Source organism: Rattus norvegicus, chromosome 1 (genome assembly GCF_036323735.1).
Source record: "Rattus norvegicus strain BN/NHsdMcwi chromosome 1, GRCr8, whole genome shotgun sequence".
NCBI classification, from domain to species: Eukaryota; Metazoa; Chordata; class Mammalia; order Rodentia; family Muridae; genus Rattus; species Rattus norvegicus.
The window spans coordinates 185,280,102-185,293,199 of NC_086019.1; the positions used below are offsets into that span (position 1 = coordinate 185,280,102).

General features: G+C 43.5%; 1 long non-coding RNA gene across 10 annotated transcripts in view; it reads left to right on the forward strand.

The window, feature by feature from the left end:
- The window catches only part of LOC108349630 (uncharacterized), a 39,841-nt gene extending 36,998 nt beyond the window's left edge, over positions 1-2,843 (forward strand). For all 10 annotated transcript variants that reach the window (XR_005499434.2, XR_005499437.2, XR_005499433.2 and 7 more), the window contains 2 exons: positions 102-206; positions 2,531-2,843. This is a non-coding gene — a long non-coding RNA (uncharacterized LOC108349630). The remainder of the gene's footprint in view (positions 1-101; positions 207-2,530) is intronic.
- The last annotated feature ends 10,255 nt before the right edge of the window (positions 2,844-13,098 follow it).

Genomic DNA, 13,098 nt, shown 5'->3' on the forward strand with positions numbered 1-13,098 from the left:
GTGTGAAGTGTGTGTGTGTGTGTGTGTGTGTGTGTGTGTGTGTGTGTGTGTGTGTAGGCCAGAGAACAATCTTCAGTTATCCCTCTTGGTTTTTTTTTCAGAGTCTCTTGTTGTCTTGGAACTTGCCAAATACAATTAGCTGGCTACTTAATGATCCCCAGAGCTTTGTTTGACATCTCAATATCTTCCTAGTTCTGGGATTGCAGGTATGCATTACTATGTCTGGCCTTTTTTTTTAAAACATAGGTTTAAAGTTCTTAATTCTTACCTGGTTAAGGGAAATGTCCCACGTGCTACAGGGTAATATAAAATGCTATAGTGGTTTGAGTAAGAATGATCCCCATACACTCACCTATTTGAATGTTTAGTCACCAGGGAGAGCCACTATTTGAAAGGATTAGAAGGATTAAGAGGTTTCTTGGAGATTGGGTAACCTTGTTGGAGGAAGTGTATCACTAGAAGTGGGGTGGAGGATCAAATTCATGTCTTCATGTTTGCAAGGTGAGCATTTTCCTGATTGAACCATCACCACAGTCCATCAACTTCTCTTAGTGACATAATCATTTCTTAAGGCTCACCCAGTCTCTCATTGCTGTAACTGGAAACTTATGGTCAAATCTCATTGTTACCTTGAATGGACTTAGGCTCACCCAGGCTATTGGTAAGGTGTACCTCTCAGGGTGCCTGTACGGTATTTTCAGAAAGTTCTGTGGTGGGGGACCCTCAGACCATATCATGGGGTGCAGGTCTTGATGGATCAAAAGAGGAAAAAGGAAAAATCTAGCTGAGGCCTGCAATTCCCTCTTTCTGCTTCTTGGCTCCATGATATGAACTCAATTGTTCCGCCATGACACCTCTGCCCTGGTGAATCCTGTAAAACCAAAAGAATGTTTCATCTATGTCATCTATGCTAGGTATTTTGTTACAGTTCTGTCTATCAAAGGACCGAACTTGAATGTCCTCTTTGGGGGCAACAAACCCTATTCAAATCATATGACTGAAGGGTCTAAATGTAGGACTAGGAGAGATATGCCACAAAAGGCAAGGACTCACCCTGTATCCTCTTTGTCAGCATAAGACATATCTGGCATATTAATAAATGAAGAAATTAGTGGACAGTGTGTAGTGTAGTATGGAGCCCTACAGAGGGATCGTGCAGAGTGTGGGCTGAAGAGCACTGTCTTCAAGAGAGGCAGTGGTAGAATTTGGTGATTTGGGTAGTAGCAATCTCAGTAGAGTTCATGTGCACTGAATGGATAAGAATTAGCTTAGCCTCTCCTCCAGGAAGCTCGTTGGCTGTCCTCATTCCTCTTATACTCCTAACCCCCAAGGTGATGCTCTGCTCCGTCCTGTGACAACACTTCATGTTCATTAACTAACAAAATACTGACTCCACAGTGTTACTCATGTCTGAAGTTTCTCTGCATGTTCCATAAATCCACGAGCCTTGTAAGCACCAAGACTTTCACAGTCCTTTCTTGTATGGCACAGCAATGTGAGCATTGGCGTACAGAATAGTGTCTACAGACTTTTTTTTTGAACAGTTGTAATTTACAAAAAAGAGAGAAACCAACTTTCATACCATATGATCAATGTAGAATTGAGAAACGCAGGCGCCTAAATGTGTGTAGCAGATGGAAAAATTGATTATTCCTGGGAGGGGAGTTGTTAAGGTTTCACAAGGAGATTCACAAGGAGTCATAGTATCAGGCAGAATCCTGGAAACTCAACACCCAGCTAGACTTCTGTCTTAATGTTCTATTGCCGTGAAGAAACTCCACAACCAAGGCAACTCTTAATAGAGGAAACCATTTAACTGGGGACTTGATTACAGTTTCAAATGCTTAGCTCATGATTATCATTCATGGTGGGAGCATAGCACTGGAGCAGTTGTTGAGAAGTACATCCTGATGAAACCCCAGAGCCCACTCCAGTGACACACTTCTTCCAGCAGGGTTACCCCTACTTCAACAAGGCCACACCTCCTAATCCTTCTAATCCTTTCAAAAGTGCCTCTCCCTGGTGACTAAATGTTTAAATATGTGAACCTGTGGGGCTTATCCTTATTCAAACCGCCACAACAGCTTACTTTGCCTTATAGCATAATGGGGCATTTCCCTTTACTGGTTAAGAATTAAGAATTTGAGGCTTTGTTAGCAGTGAGGAGCTCTTGAGATTCTTAAGGACAGTGAGGAAGGTTTGACCCCGAATAAAATTAAAGTGGAGGGCAGAACACCAATGGGATTTCCAACTATGCAGAGAAACACTTATCAATCACAGAGAAAATGTTCACAATATATTGCTAAATGAGAAGCAGGCGCCAAAAGTGGTAGGAACCATGTTTATTTCTAAGACAATTTTGTTTTTCTTTTTCTTTCTTAAAAATGAGTTTTTCTTAGGAATAAAAACATGTATAGAGAATGGAAAAAGCCACCAGGGCATTTGCTGAAATGTTTACCTGGCAAGCACTATGTTTTTTTTTTTTTTAAATAGCCGATTCTTTAGTGCCATGTACTTTCATATTTTCTAGATGTTCTGTGTTGGGAATTATTACTCAAGGAACAAAATAACACAATAAAAATGATTCGCCACGAATGATCCCTCCATGAAGTCTTTGAATAACAATCCCAGTAATGTGGAAAACGACGGCGATGTTTGTTAGGTGAAGAAAATAGACCCTGGAATTCCTTATGTGTGGGAGGCTGCCGTGTTTATGGTGGAGCGTGGGGACTGGCAGTCGGGAGGATGGCCACCACCCCTCATTGTGAACCTGGGGGTGATTTGAATTGCAGAAGCTGCACTTCAAAAATTAATAAAATGTTCTGTTACATCTGGTTCTTATATACCTTTTGAAACTATTTATTTTTGTTTTGCGTGTTCAATGTTTTGCCTGCGTGTGTATGGGTACCATGTGTGTGCCTGGTGTCTGAAGAGGCCAGAAGTGAGCACAGGTTTCCAGGTACTGAAGTTGCAGATGGCTGTGAGTGGGTGATGGGTATTGAGACTGGGCCTCTAAAAGAGCATCCTGTGCTCTTAGCCACCAAGACCATCACTCCGGAACACCAACATATCTTTGAAATGAAAATAATTAGTAAGCATAATAACCCACAAGGATGTCAGACATTGCAGAGGTGGGGAAATATGACTATGCATGTTCTTTAAGATTTAACTTTGAAGCATCCTAGTGTTTTGTCTTATGTTACTTCCTGACTAGCCCTGTGTGTTTTAACAATAAATTTCCTAAAATGTAAACTTGTGAGGAAGTAGAGCATTAGTCATTCCTGTGCTTTACTCTCCCACACAGCTCTCTATTGCCTTAGAATAAAGTCCCTCAGCAGCTCCGCCAGGTCTTTGAAGACCGGGATTTGCCTGCGTCTGTTCCCTTCTGCTCCACCCCACCCTCCAGCATCTCTGTCACTTAGCTCATGTCTTGCTCTCTCCACTTTTCCTTGGACTTCTGCATCCAGTGGATGTGTGTGGAACCTCCTTCTTCCTCTCCCACTTGCCTCACAAACTCCTACATAGCTGAAATGCCACTTCCTTCCAATTCACTCTGCTGCCTTTCTTAGTCACTGGTTCTGGTATTTATGTGTGTCCTTTCAGTGTATTGTGCCTCTTCTCAGAGCAGACCCATGACTTGGTGGCCATTTCTTGTTTGGCTGCCCACATCACCCATTGGATGTAGTGTCTCTGGCACCTCGCTCACTGTGATGCTTCAGTGTTTGGAACCCAGACAGCTTTGCAGGTTGAACACAAGAATGTATGACCTGAGAGAAAGAGCACATGATTTTTCTTCCTTCATCAACCTTCAGGGTTGCAATGGATGGCAGTGGCTATGAAGGTTCTGTGGTCTAAAGAAGGAGAAAAAGTCCACAGAAGCAGCCAGGGCTGAAGTCTCAGTATCTTTCAGAACTATAACAGAGTTCAACAGACGGCGTAATTTACAAAGAAACGTGTTTCTTATAGTTCTCAAGGGTGGGACCAAGAAGTCCAAGGTTAAAGAGTCTAAATATGGCAAGGGCCCTCTTGCTGTACCATTCTCATTGTGGAAGATATCATATCGATCAGCTCAGGCCACTGTGGACTGTAGGCACTAATCCTATCCTGAGGGCCCCGTCCTCAAGATATCTTCTAGCCCCAGGTTCTGCAATGCTCCACTTATAAATCCTAGCAACCTAAGAATTAAAATAGAGAAGGTTAACACTCTTAACATGTGGACTTGGGGAGCTAGGAAGAAGAGCGCAAGTTAGGCAGGCAGATTCCCACAGCAATGATGGTTCATCAGCTCTTGAACTCTCGTTCAAGTACTCACCAGGGATATGCCGGTCAACACCAAACTTCATCCTGCAAAGCAGAGAAGCTTGTCATTGAGAAAACAAGTGACAGCAAATGCCAGGGAGAGTGTTGACAAGGGAACACTTATACATTACTGCTGGAAGTGAGAACTGGCGAGACCACCATACAGATTAGTACGGAGATTCCCCCAATAATCTAAAAGAACTTTCATCCGTGCAGTCACATCACAGCTTGGCATGCCCAGCAGGCACTAAGTTAGCGTATCAGAGAGAGCCCCACACACCCGTGTTTACTGCAGCTCTAGTCACATTAACAAATGCTCAGAACCAGCCTTGATACCCATCAGCAGTTGAATGGATAAAGAAAATGGAGTGCTCACACACAATGGAGTTTTATTCGTCCATAAAGAAAAATAAAATGATGTCAATTATGGGGAAATGGATGGAACTGGAGATCATTTTGCTAAGAAAAATAAGTCAGATGGAGACAAACACTGTGTGTTTTCTCTTAGTTGTGTGGAATCTTGGAGGGGAAGACGGAAGTGACGGTGGAACGACTGGGGATGTGGCAGTGGGGAAAGGAGAGGAGTAAGAGAGAGACATGGGTGGGGATCAAAGTGCACGGATAGAGCATGATGGATGCCATGTTTGCACAACGGCGGGTGAAAAAAGAGACCAGCTCGAAAGGATGCCTTCACAGGCAAAGGCCAGCAAGCTGGACACTTCGGTGTCAAGAGCAGTGAGGGGCCTCAGGGGAGCAGATGTATGGGATGAGTGTATGAAAGGACGTGGTGACACAGGAAGAAGCTATAGGTCCAGATTGCCAAACTATTTAACTCTTCTGTTGTCTTTGCTTTTGAGACAGGATCCCATGTAGCCCAGGTTGGCTCTGAGTTTCCTATGAAGCCAAAGATGGCATTGAACTTCTAATCCTCCTGCTTCGAATTCTGGGGATTACGAGTATGCACCACCACACCCGATTTATGCAGTGCTAGGGATTGAACCCAGGGCTTCAGGTGTGCTAGGCAAGCACTTTACCAACTGAGCTACAGGCCTAGCCCAGTGATTAGCTTGAAGTTGGATGTTTAATAAGCACCTACCAACAATTAGGAGCAGCAGCAGTGAGCTGTGCATTGTCTCTATGTAATAGCCATGACTCTAAACTCTAATGCACACACACACACACACACACACACACACACACACACACACACACACACACTGTGGTCTATGTCACAGGAAACCTCTGCAGCAGGTCTGCTGGCAGCTCCAGGCTTCTGCATTGAAGTGGTATTATGGGAAATAAGCTTCTGAACAGCGTTGATAGGCTGCACCACTTGGGAGACCAAACGTTTATGTTTTGCCCGAGCTCTTTAAAAAATTTATAGCAAGATCAGCATTATTATGCCAATAAAGGGAATCAGGAAAAATATGAACTAAGGAAGAAATGTGATTTTTTTTTTGTTTTTGCTTAAGTATAGGAGGACATGGTGAGCCTGTGTTACAGAACCCCTCCCATTTTCTATGACTTTTTTTTTAATTCCTTGATAGTTTCATGCATGTGTGCATGCAGACATTTGGATCACCCTCACACCTCTCCATTACCCTCCCCCCTCTCCCCTACTTTCTTTCCCAACAAGGCCCCTTTCCATTTTCACACCATTCTGTTGTTTTGCTTTGTTTTCTAATCTAATGGATTTAATAGGCATGGAGTTATTTATTGGAGCCTGGGTAACTTTCCAGTGGCAGTATCACTGAGGAAAAATGACTCCTCCTTCCCCTGCAACCATTAACTGCTAATGACTCCTCAGGGAGGGGTGGGACTTATCGGTTCTTCCCCCATCGATGGCTGACAGGCTCCATCTTCTACAGGTCTTGTTCAAGTATCAGTAGCTGTGATGACCTCGTGGGTGTCATGGCCATGCCATGTCCAGAACAGAGCATCTCACAGCACCCTTTCCCATCTGCTAGCTCTGTTATCCCTTCTGTTCTCTTTTGAGATGGTCCCCTGGGCCTTGGAGGGTGGGATATGTTAATAGAGGCCTCATTTAACACTTGCTTTAAGTGGTCACTAGTCTCTGCATTTTGACTAGTTATGCGTCTCTGCAGTAGCTCTTGTCCACTACAACCAGAAGCTTCTCTGACCAAGGCTGAGAACAGCACCAATCTAAATGTTTAGAAGGCATGTTTATATCATGTCTATTCAGCAAAATAGGAGTCGTGTGTTTCTCCCTAGGGCTTATGACTTTCTCAGGCATGGATATTTGACCAGGTTTATAATACCAGACACGTGTCTCCTGTGGAGGGAGTTTCTGAACCAATCAGAAAGTAGCTGTGTTTCCTTAACAGTTATGTCACTCTTGCACCAGTGGGAGCAGCTCACCTGACAGGTTGGTGGTTTAGCTCACACAGTTCACAGCCAGATAAGACTGTTGTTGGCCCCTTTCCCAGTTGACTGGCAAAATACCCTCTAACCCTATAAAAGCAATGGGCACAGAGGAAGCTCCAAGCTCAGTTACTGCTTACGTGTTTGAATAAAAATAATTGATATTCATTGTTTTTTTTAGCAATGGAGAGAAATAAAGAAAAAATAGCATAAAACAACTATTCGTGAAAGCCAATGTTCTTGCCTACTCCTTCCAATCCTCAAGTCTCGTCTTCCAAGGCCACTAATTATAACTCTTTAGAATGTTTCTTCAAGTAGCCATCCTTCAATATTGAATAACAGACACAGATAGATATTCACCTATCTATCTAGTATCTATCTATCTATCTATCTATCTATCTATCTATCTATCTATCTATCTATCTGTGTATGTATGCATGTATGTATTTGTCTATCTATCTATCTATCTATCTATCTATCTATCTATCTATCTATCTATCTATCTATCTATCTGTGTGTATGTATGTATGTATCTATCTATCTATCATGAATATTTTATGTTGACCAACAGCTGATAGGCCCCACCTCTTCTTTCTTCCACGGTTATCTTTTGCTGGTGTGATTATATTACTATATGGGTTTATCCTTGAAACTTATGGAAAATTTGGGTCGTAATTTTAAATTTGATGCTCATTTAAATGTGAGCCCTGGGAAGCTGTAGGATGAGTGGACTTTAGATGGAAAAACACAAAACCTTGGGGCGCTCTTCATGACTTTTGTTTTTGAGATGGGGGTTCACTCTTTATACTCTAGTTTGGCCTCACATTTTGATTCTCCTGCCTCAGCTTCCCAGATAGCTGAAATTATAAGTTGGTGCTACCACACATCAATCCCGTTTAACTTCTCTTTCCTGTTCGCATCCCAAACACCAGCAGGTCCTTTTGACTCTGCCTTCAATAACACCTAGAGTTGGGTTAGTGTAAATATTTAATTTTGCTGTGTTTGATGTGTGTGTGTGCATATGAGTGTGTGTGTGTGTGTGTGTGTGTGTGAGAGAGAGAGAGAGAGAGAGAGAGAGAGAGCCAGAAGTTGATGTCAGATATCTTCCTCTATTCCTTGCCTCTTTATTTTCTGAGGTAGGGTTTCCCACCAAATCTGGATCTCACTGATTTGACAGCCTTAGCTGCTCAGCAAGCCCCAGAGACCCTCCCACTTCAGCCTTCTGAGTGCTGGGATTACAGGCACTCACCACTGTGCTCTGATTTTTAGATGGGTGCTGGGAATCCAAACTCAGGTCTTTATCCTTATGTAGCAGGCATTTTATTGGCTGAACAGTATTTGCATCCCCTTACTGTAATTACCTTCCTGTTTGTGTTCTTGCTTCTTTTGTAAAGGGAGCCATTTAACATCTAAGCTAGAGGCTGGGAGCCTGCTACAGCTATTCTCAAAATCCTTACATTTCAAGTCAGGGCCAGCTTCCTGTCACATCTGGGCTGAACCTGCTGTCCAGATGTCACCTCCAACACTATCCTCTTCTCTTACTCTGTTCCAGTGCAAGCACATTCCAAGTTTGGGGATTAAGAACCTTCATCCTTCCACAGGCCACACTCTTTCCTCAGCACTGGAAACAGGCTTTCCTCACTAGAGAATGGTAGAAGGGTGATGAGAAGGCAGACGAGTGTCTGGAGAAGCTTGGCAGGTGGGGTGTTAAGGAGAGGCTAGACAGCAGGAAGTGTCTAACAATAAGCTGGCCCCAGGCGTGGTGACTGGTTAAAGCAGAAAGAGCGGCAGGAAAGGGGGGGGCTCAGAATCAAGAGAGAAAAGTTAATGTGAAGAGAACATCCCTAAGGAGGGAGAGGGTACAAGATCAAAAGCATGAGAGGATGAAACAAAATTAATTAACAAGTTCTTGCCTGAGAGCCATAATTTTCTCTGTGAAATAGAAGGCAGGGTTTCACCTGAGGGGGAGAGGGCTGACTTAGGGGGCAAGAGGAGGTAACACTGTGGGTTTGAAGCACATCAGCTGCTGAAGGGAATAGGAGAAGGAGAGGGCCAAGGGTGGATACAAATCGTTCTCTGAATGCTGAGGTACCATGCAGAGCTACAGACCTTGAACTTGCTGTCTCCCCACCGCCCCTGGCCCTCACACAGGTGCCTGACTTACATTTTCTCTCAGTAATGGCTGGCAGACCCTATGTGTAATATTAGTAACACCACAACAATCACAGCTAACTTGTAGCAGGCGCCTGCTACTGTTTCCATTTTATAAGTCAGGAAACCACAGTGCAATGACATCACATGGTCTGTTAATTAGTAGTCAGCAGTGATGTTCTCCAGAGAAAGAGCAGAACAACTGAAACACTCCTTCATTTATTCCTGTAACCATTCATTTATTCTAAGGGACTGGCTCATGTGAATATTGAGGCCGACAACGCCAAGGTATGCCGTCACCAAGTTGAAGATCTGAGGTTGGAGGCCGATGGTGCATTACAGTCTTAATGCTGGCAAGCTTGGCTCAGGAAGAGCTGATGCTTCTGCTTGAGTCTGAAAGCAGCAAAGAACCAGCCTCCCAGTTTAAAGGTTGCTGGGAAGAAGGCATCCCTCTGACTTCAGGAGAATCAGACTTTTTATTTTAGGCCTTCAAGTGGAATGGGACTCACCCACATTAGGAAGGGCCATCTGCTTGAGCCAGTCTACTCTTTCAAGTGTTAATCTCACCAGGAGCATCCTCACTCCAAATACTACATGATCATATATCTAAGTGCCTTGTGGTCCAATCAAGCTGAAATACAAAGTTAACCATCCTAGCGGTGGAGGCTGACTTCAAACCTAGGCATCTCTATCCACCCCAGGCTCCCATAAGAATCCCAGAAGAGAGTTTGCTGAGCCATCGTAAAGTGGCTGAAATGATGCTGGGAAACTGTAGGGCCCATGCTGTTTCTAGTAAGTATCATTACTTTTTAGAGACAAAGCCAGGAGAAGGCTTGGGACTGGAGGTTCTGGAAGTCTCGAGTCTCTGCAACAAAAGTCTTGGCATGCATGTTAGTTAGGGCATGGGTAAACTACAGCCAAGGGACCAGGAAACACAGGCTTGACGAGAACGTAGGTTTGTTTCCTCTGCATATAATTGTTTAGCAGTGGGTAGAGTGGCTTCCACCGGTGAGTCCACTTTTTGAATGGCTCTATCTTCCATCCAGTGGAGAGAGGGAGATCAGAGAACAGTGCATGCTGGTCTTCTTTAAGATCTTTAGAGCCACAGAAGCTATTGGGCACTTGCCAGTGAGGTGGGGGAAGAAAATTTTATATTTAGTTCTCATTGCTTTTAATTCAAATTATAAAAGAACTCTGGTTATTGTAAAGCTTGTGTGTTTGAACAACCTGTATATGCTGAAAATGATGTTTTAGCTATGAAAGCAAAATACACATCAGTTATTTTGGAGGGGAAATTCAGCATTATCTCTGTAGTCTGAGGCCCCAAGATAGAAGGATGTAAGCAGCTCTTTAATGTTTTTATGGTGATTACACATTGAAATGAAGGCTCTTTGAAAACATTGTTTTTTTTTGTTGTTTGAATGTTAAAGGTCCCCTGTAGGCTGTTGGAACACCAGCTGGGAGTGCTGTTTTGAGGAGCTGTGGGATCTTTGGTGGGGTCTTGTTGGAGAAAGTATGTTACCCCGGGCAGATCTTGAGGTTTTAAACCAGTCACTCTCTTATTGCTATCTCTAGCGGCCTCAGTATCCAGTCGCCATGCCTTCCTACCACGATAGACAGCACCTCTTCAAAACGCGAGTCCAAATAAGCCCCACTCTCAGTGAAGTTGCTTCTTGTCTGGTTTCCTGATGCAGCAATGAAAAGACAACCAATACCATTGTTTAAACATTTTATTAAAATTAATTTGTTTCTCTTTTTACATACAAAGCATGATCACCAGAAATTCTACCGGAGCTGTTTTGCCCCCAGTCTATTTCCATTGGACAGTTCAGGGCTGACCACTGGGAAATCTACACACAGCTTATGCTCTCATCCCATTGGGCAGAAATTAGTCACAAGCTCATATAACCCGCAAGGGCTGCTGGGAAATTCAGACAAACTCTCCGAACCTCCGTGTATATAAGAAGCCAAGAGCTAGCAGTGATGGCGGCCAACAGCCTCTGACTTGGACAGACTGGAAGCTGTAATGATGTAAGACTCAGGATGCAATGCAGGAAGAAAGTTCCAGAGAGCAGGGTAAGAAATCCTGAGTAATCATCATATAACCACCACTATATTTAGGGCACCTGTCTTGTGTATCGTGCCGGAGACACATATATAATTCTTCCCAGGAACTGATTGGATGCCAAACTGCACCCGAAACCTGCAGAGAACACAGACATTTTATACATAACCATCACACGGTCCTGTTGAGACCCGGGACTCAGCATATGCCTGGCTTGTGGCAGTCCCTCTGCAAACATTTGTTGGACAAATATATGAATGAATTAAGCTACTTAGGTGAAGAGAAACGAACAGGAACTCAGACACATCATTCATTCATTCATCAAATATTTGTGCAGTGAGTACTCTAGGCGCTGAGCACTCAGCAGAGAACAGAACAGACAAAACCGCTCGTTCACTGGAGGGCAGGGCCTAAAATAAACAAGCACAGAATACACAATATGATGCTGCTTCACACAAGTGCTATGCTTAAACGGGAGGAGTAGAGAGATGGGAAGGATGGGTCACTTTTATTTTAGGTTCAGTGACTGCTATTGCCTTTCTTCCCTCCCCCCCCCCCTCTCTCTGAGGCAGGTCTCAATATGTAGTCCAAATTGCTCTTGAATTTACTATGTAATTCAGGTTGGCCTTGAACCTTCAGTTACCCTGCTTCAGCCTGGGATTATAGGCACACACTACCATGTCCAGCTAAGGAAGGCTTTGCTAAAGATGTGGTGTCTCTCTAGAAGCCTGACTGGAGTAAATAAACCAGCCTCGTGGCTATCTGAAAGAAGAGCATCCTGGGTAGTAAGAACAATTTGTGATCATTAGATTCCAGTGCAAAGGCCCTGAAAACTAAGTGGGAAGACGGCTAATGGAAGAGGAGGTCAGGACATGGGTTGGAGCATTGAGCTCATTAGATTCCATTGTCAGTGGGAAGAGAGCATTTAAAATTACCCATTTTATAAGTGATTCCAGCAGAGATTCGTGAGGTTATGTACAGCCTTGTTTATAGGGGTCGCTGGAAGCAAGAGACCAACAACTTCTAACTTTGGCCAAAAGACTTTGGAAGTGTGGCTTACCTGTATCTGCATCTCCATACTTTCTCTTTGGTTGATCAATGAGGAAGCGAAGCTCCGTCTGGGGCTTCCATCCAGACACGGAGTCAGTTTGTTTTCTGCCCTTTATAGCAAACATTGTGCTGCTCTTTGATGGTATCCCTGGTATGGAACCCTCTTGTTTTGTTATATTTTAATCTGCTTAGGGCATGTGGCTCATCTGTCTGGCCCCACAAATCACTGGTTATCATCACAGTCAATGGCGTGTGTCCAGCCAATTTCACAGACAAACACCTCTTTCCTGGTCACAGTCCCTGATGTGGGCAAGTCTGATTTACAAAGTCAATAAAAATGCATTCAGGGAATTACTGGGCCCTGCTGGCTTAATACGCGAGATTAAAATCTTCAAGTTTGGGACAACAAAAAGTCATTTGGCATGTCAAGTGGCAAGTGGGTTACGGAAATGTCAGGTGGTCTGGGTCAGGTACCACTAGAAGGGGATTGATTTGAAGACAAAAAATCTAATTGATTAATTGCCTTTGTGCCTTTCTCAGTGTGACCTGGGGAATAGCAATTAGAGTACATTAATGGTCACTTTGGAGAAAGAACAATTAATTTTTCACAGTGGAAGATCATGGACTCCAAAAAGTGGGGTATTTAAAAAGTAAGTTTACTCTGCAGAATTAGTAAGTGTTCATTTCAGGTGGAGGTTAGTCTACTGGGAATGTGAACTGTGAGTCAGGAATCTGCAGGCAATGTATTTAAGACTCTGCTTAGAGAAAAAAGTTTCTAATATATCCTTACAGAGATGTTTTACACACACATACACACACACACACACACACACACACAGAAAAAGAGAGAGAGACAACACACACAGAGAACACACAGAGAGAGACACACACACATACACACACACAGAAAGAAAGAGAGAACACACACACATACACACACAGAGAACACATACACACACAGACACACAGACAGACAGACACACACAGACACAGACAGACAGACAGACAGACAGACAGACAGACAGACACACACACACACACACACACACACACACACACACTGGAGAGTATATCCTTTATGTTGCTCAACATTTCCCCAACTTAATACATCTGAAAGAAATGTCTAAGTCACAAAATATAGACCAACTTCA